Genomic DNA, 7,141 nt, shown 5'->3' with positions numbered 1-7,141 from the left:
TTTTTTATTAAGTATGTCTTTTTGGAGGCTATTAATAAAACTGTAGGCTCTTCTTCTTTAATCAATTCTTACATAACATTTATTTCAACCTAAATTTGTTATGTGGGAAGTTTAGTTTATACCTTTTAGGAATCATTTTTCTTTCTTTTCAGCATATGCAGACAATAAAGAGGGTAATATTACTACAATAATAATACAATGTGATGTATCATTTATTTAATGGTAGAATTTATTTTAATAACTTCATAAATGATCTTAATCTTAAATTTCTAGTAATATAAAGATCTGAAGGTCTTCTTTATATTTCTCATTTGTACTCTACTTCATTTTATAGTGGGAAATTGTACTTCATAGCCGAATTTTGGAAGTACTGTTTACAAATACTAATCTTCTGTAATACTTGTTTTTCTCATAATGGGCTCTTGTGGTGTTCAGATAAAAATATATGTGAAAGATGTCATAAGATATGAAGAACTCTGCAGTGGTTATTCATTGTTATTATAGTAAGTGCTCAACCAGTATATGTTAATTCAATTTGATACCTAACTTGGCCAGCTTAACAGCATATTTCCTTTTTCAATGATCTATGTCCTTTTAAAAAGGAGTATGTGATCCTGTGCCCAGGGATGCATTAGGTATGTAGGAATTATTTACTTACAGATGAATTACAACAGAAAGCCTTTTTTTAAAGGCAGATTTCGGGGCTTGTTTTTACTGTTGATGCTGACAACACATCTGTGAAATACATGCTTCCCAGTGGTCATTTTGGTCAAACACGAAGCTGAGCAGATGCATGCTTGAGCTCCAACCACCTGGCAGGCCTTTGTTGACTTGGCAAGAGTCTCCAGGCTGGGAAATTTGAAGAACACATTTCATTCCAGCTGAAGGCAGGATTATGAGTTGATAATTTACTGTGAGACCCAAGGTTTACTACAGGGATTTATATTTGGAATGAAATGGGAAGCTTGGGGATTTGTATCCATCAGGCACAAGGACCAGGAGCCAGAAGGTGAATTATAGGCTAAAGCTGTTTCACCAGCTGGTGAGACTTTGCAATTCAATTCCAAAGCAGGTAGAACTGCATTCATTAACAAAGGGCAATCAGGCAAGCTGGCATAGACTTTGCCAGGGTCTTTGCCTACAAGGGAAATATCTTTCCACAAGGTAAGTGGAGACTTAGAAAATATTCCCTGTGGTTTCTCCTAGGTTGAGTTCCATGAGCCATTTCCCAAGTAAAGAACCTCAGAATGTCTTCTCCTGCTTTGTGGTCATCAGATGTGTTCAGGTATCAGAGCTCCTGGGAGTCACATGTTCCTTACAGGAAAATAATACCTCAATATCAAATATTACTATTAGTTATAAAATAATTTAATAAATATTTTGGTTTTAAATATTATTTCATTGGTGGTTAAATTCTAGCATAAACTTAATATTAGCCAAGGCTTTCTTATTTTGTGAGCTCTAGCTTCAACACACAATTCCTTGCCTATGGACAGCTAAACGTCTTCTCAAGATTTCTGGGTATTTAAATCCTCAGCATCACAGAAATCATTTTGAGGTTTTTACAAAAAAATTGAAAGTGCATGGGAATGACATTGTTCAATGAGCAGCAAACAACTTAAAAACCATACGTTAGCCATCCCTGTTCTTGAAATCCTCTGGGCCATTCTGCCACCAACAGTTTCTCATTGACCTGTTGGTTCATCAGTGCCCAAGTTGCATGATCTCATTGAGTCTTTTCTTGGTGTCTTCTTTATGCACTTCTTCTCTTTTGGAGAGCCTTGGAAACTGAATTATTCTCTAAAACTTGTAAGTACAAAGCCATACAATCTCAACAGAACGGAGCATTTTATGTTTAATGGAAATTGTCTTTCTGAGCAGGTACTTGTGATTTTAAGTAACAGATATTTTTTCCTGGTTTACCAATATAGATGAGTGGCATCCAGTCCCAATGTTTTAAAAAAAAATTATAAGGGAGAACAATCAACGATTTATCTAGCTTGTGGATGACCAGTTTGGTGAGGGCGTAGTGGTAGAAACACTGGGCTAAAAATAAGCTTCCCAGGTAGGCATACTAAGCCTCTGTAACCAGCCTACTTCTGACCTTCCTCCTCCATTCTCCTTCCATCATTGCTCACCATGTACTTAACTGCCTATGGAGCCAGGCAGGTAGCAAATGTTTACAAGAAGAAAACCAGAGAAAACGTGTCCTGTCTAAAGGGAACAGCCTTGACTGGGCTCTCATCAATTTTTGCATGTGGGAATGTGGGAACCATGCTGCTGTATCTTCTGGTTTTTACAAAACAATCTAGAAATTTTGATTTGATACAAAATCTTCTAATTAGGTATAAGCCTAACAAAACATGTCTGGGGGCAATATTAGAATGCAGCTGCCAGTTATTCTACATTCTAGACCTTTCACTCTGTCTCAACATGTTTCTTTCACTATATGTTGTGACAAACATCTTGGTATCCTTCAGGGCTCAGTTCAAATGGCACCTTTTCTCTGTTTTGTCATTCTCCTCTATAGTTTTACCCACTACTTCACCACTTCTTCTTCTTCTTCTTCCTCTTCCTCTTCCTCCTCCTCCTCCTCCTCCTCTTCCTCTTCCTCTTCTTCTTCTCTCTCTCTCTCTTTTTTTTTCGAAGTCTTGCTCTGTCGCCGAGGCTGGAGTGTAGTGGCATGATCTCAGCTCACTGCAACCTCTGCCTCCTGGGTTCAAGTGATTCTCATGGCTCAGCCTCCCGAGCAGCTGGGATTACAGATGTGCACCACCACGCCTGGCTAATTTTTGTATTTTTAGTAGAGACGGGGTTTTGCCATGTTGACCAGACTGGTACTTCTTTTCAGTTTCCAAAATTCTCTCTTCAAATACCTCTTTCTAAATGTGTCACGGCATTTTTTTTTGTTGTTGTTGGTCTGCTTGCTTTTCTACATTGTGAAAAACTTAAAGATGGGGACCATGTTAGCCATTCTTTCATCCTTAGAATCTGGTATAGTACTTAGCACAGAGTAAGCACTCAACATTTGTTGAATGCATGAAGGAAATAGACATGATTCTGGGACCTGAGACCTGAGATCTGTTTTCTGCTTTACCTCTCAAATTCTTTTTGCTACAAGGCAAGGCATTGTGATCAAGTATAATGTACATTGCCTTTGAAAAATTGTTATTCCTAATCTTTGAGGACAAGCAGAAAAATAGCTGATACAATCTATGTGGAAAACTAATGTGGAAAAAACTTACTGGTTGCATTGATCAAATATCTGGGCTCTTTCTTTGAAAAGTCTGTTTTTGAAGAGTATTTTCCTGTGCAGTTTATTGAGAGCAATCGGGCAGGCATTTATTCTCGCCAGGGTTGGGGGGGAACGTGTGAGCAAGGTACAAAGTGGAAGCTGGATGAAACTATAAACATCTGGAATTCTTTTTTCTGGAACGTGAATTAGAAAGAGCAATTTAACTGCTACCTTGAATCTATGTAAAAAAGAGATTTAAATTTTTCTAAGGAATAAATTAGTATTTCCCCCAAAATACTCTCAGATGGTCATTAAACCATCTGAGAATTGAGATCTCCACAAGTTTAGATTAAAATTACTTTTAGAATTTAAAATCCTAACTTCAGGGAGGAATGGTATTTTCAAAAGGTAAATTTAAATAGAGAAAACTTAGAGCCCCCTCCCTGTTATCCTAAAAAAAGTAGTTTGATTAAAAAAATCAATAAAGGTGAAGATTTTCTTTTAGTTGGAAGATGTAGAATTAAGATCTGTGCCAAGGGATTATTTTAATAGCAAACATTTTTATGACTTTTTTCTTCAAGACTAGAAACACTTTAGGGCTTAATGGCTTTAAGCACAAGACAAAAAAAAATCAAGTTTCTGTGTATGTCACGTTTTTAGATTGTCTACTATGTGTGCAGGGAATTGTGAGGTGTAATGAACAAGAATTCTCTAGCCGATGATGTGGATGTGTGGTTTGAGAAGAAAAAGTTTCCGGTGACTGAGGGGCGTGAGAGTTTATTTTGGGAAAGTCTTTCCTGACTCTTCTCTCTCCACTCGCCTACTTCCAACTCATCCCACCTTAAAATAATGTTTAATCTTTCCAAAGGGGGAAAATCCAAATGGCATTAAAGCCAAGCATGTTTGAAGACTGAAGGACTTTAGGCTTGTAACATGTGGTGAGGATGGAAAGTACAGAGGAGGAAGTTGTTAACAGTCTAGATGTCTAGATGATACCAGGTGGTAGCTCAGTATGGCTCACAGCTCGGGTAGAACTTGTCCTGCCATTTGGTGAGTCTCTTCTGCTGCCACTTGGAGCCGTAAAGGAATTCTTAATTCCCTTCTTCATCCTCCTGGTTAAATATTTTTACCTGGCTGCAAGAAGGTGTTGTAAATTCTTTTGGTTCATGTTTAAATACACAGTGGGGTATTCGATCCCTGGGAAATCTGCATGAATTAATAAACAAATACCCTCTTCACATAGGAGGCCTCTATGGCATCTAGAAATTGAGATTAAGTGCCTGTGTTCTAGAGTCATCTTAATCACTGCATATTCCTTCATGATCCAAACCTTGCAGATTGAAAATCCTTCTCTTTGGTGCCCTGTGTGAGGCACAGTAATCTTTGCAAAGAACCTGGGAGTCAGCTTTCTACCCAGTAAAAGTCCTTGAGGAAAGGAAATACAAAGAGGCTTAGGTATGAGTCAGAGGAGGGAAAATAAAGGGGGAAACAATACAGATGAAGTTCTCAGAAAAATTCCATTCCATGATGGACAGATATTCCTTTATTCTTCATACATAAGGTCTGGGATCAGGTATTTTCCCACCATGGGTCAACATGCACAAATCAATCTGTGTTGCGCATGCCTTTTTATCCTGGTGCTTTGACATCTGGGGGCTCACTGATGCAGGAAAGACTGCCCCTTCCAGTGCTACCCAGCTCCTCGAGACAGTTAATTATTTGCCTCTGAGCCCACTTTTTGAATGCAAATTCACCAATCCAGAGTCCATACTCCCAACCATCTTTATTGAGCTCTCACACAGGATGACATTAGTCCCCTTGCCTAATCACCTACAGCCAGGTACTAGACAACTAGAGACAGCCACCACACCAGAGTCAACTGAAATTATTCAAATTAGTCAATCCTAAACCTGCTTAGTCTACTTTACCTGTTCCTTTTCACAACCATAAAAAGGGTCTTACCCACATGTCCGCCTTGTTCCCTCTGCCCCCTGGCATTTACACCGTTGCTTCCCCTTGTGGCCTTGTGTGGTGTGGCATGCCCCCTCCTCTTGGAAACTGTGAGTAACAAACTATCTTCTCAAAGGTAATTGTCTCCTCATCTCTTGGCTTCACAATACCTGAATAATAAGAAAACCTACATTGTAACACAAGTGCCTGCAAAAGCCATGTTCTAAATGTGTATGACTGGCATCCATGACATAGACAAGATCCGTGACTGGTCTCCATGTCAAGAATCTGTGTTCCTGGTTGTTCTGATGATGTTCTTCAAATGAACAGAACTTGATTTTATGAGCAGATTAAATTGTGAGGGATAGCAGGGATAAGTGAGAATTTTTATTGTGCAAAAAATTAGACTGGGAGCAAGGACTGAAAGATGTATCAATTTTATTGAAGGTTTTTTTTATGATATTTAAAAATCTATGGTACATGTGCACAACGTGCAGGTTTGTTACATGTGTACACATGTGCCATGTTGGTGTGCTGCACCCATTAACTCGTCATTTACATTAGTTATATCTCCTAATGCTATCCCTCCCCCAGCCCCCCACCCCACGACAGGCCCTGGTGTGTCCGTTAATAAGACAGAGATAGGTTTGGACATGCACTTGCTCTGCTTAGTCTCAATGAGCAGAACTAGCTATAACTTGGGGAAAAGATATGAGAAGAAAGATTTTATTTCACTATTAAGAAACTAAATAAATAATTAACATTATTTAAAAAAAACCCCAAGTGGGCTATGATGGGTGATAATGAGTTCAAGAGTAGAGCTAAATAGAGAATAACAGATAATCTGTAGTGACATCTTATAATTTTTGTGTAGCTAGTGTAGCAGCTGTAATAAGGTCTACTCTTTATAATTATTTATATTATATCTTTTTCCTCTGTATATCCACCTTTCTTGGACCCAGATCATAGATTCTATGAGGGCAGAGTCTGTACCTGTCATATTTCACCATTGTATTATCAGTGACTTTGTTGGCATTGTAGTGGATCGATAAATACTTGTTGAATAAATGTTTGTTGCAGTATCTGATGGAAGATGAAATTGGAGACTTTCCTGAATTTCTTTCATATTTGGGTGAGGACTTCTAACTGTTTCCTAAACCCTGTTTCCTTTTCTCTGTGGGCACACAACTAACTAGGCTACGTGTCTCAGCCACCTCCACTGCTTTGGTGCTATGGGATTAATTCCGGGTGATGAAGTGTGGGTAGGCCTAGCCTATGTAAATCTACTGTGTAATCTTGCATGTTCTTTCTTGCTTCCTTCATCTTCTAGCCACATGCAAAGCATCTAGTGACTAGATAGACATCTAAAATGACATTTGATCTGCTGTTTTGACTGCTGTAACAAGAACATACGATCACAGATAAAATGGTTTCCATCTCTTAAAAAGTGGGCCCTTTCCTAAAATTTCTTACCTGAGCAGGTATATACTTCAAGAAGTAATCAGTTATCCAGATTCTCTACTTTTTGACTGAGATTTTGTGATTTGATCAAACCAGACTGGAAGGTTGGAGAAGGGTATGCCAACACCAGGCTTTGATGCCAAATTTGCTTTACAAATTAGGCTCCCAGATCTCTCTGTTTTTGTTTCCTGCCTAGCTGAGTCTTCTGTGAAAATCTGAGAAGATATGTGTAATATCTAGTGCCCTCTGATAAGCTACTTTCAGGCTCCTTCTCTTGTTGCTTTTGGCTAAATCTTTGGAGAAGGGGAAAGACCATTCTTTCAATGTCCATTGCCAATGGGCCATCACTTTCCTTCTCATTGCTTATGGTGAAAAGCATGTCTATGTCTGGTGACTCTGCTGAAGGATGATTTTCTCAAGGGCAAACTCAGTGAAATGACAGCAAATAGTTGGGAAGCTAGAAGTAGAAAAGGACAGCAGACTCCAATAAATGTA

The sequence above is a fragment of the Pongo pygmaeus genome, chromosome 13 (assembly GCF_028885625.2).
Source record: "Pongo pygmaeus isolate AG05252 chromosome 13, NHGRI_mPonPyg2-v2.0_pri, whole genome shotgun sequence".
NCBI classification, from domain to species: Eukaryota; Metazoa; Chordata; class Mammalia; order Primates; family Hominidae; genus Pongo; species Pongo pygmaeus.
Note: the sequence above shows the minus strand (reverse complement) of the source record.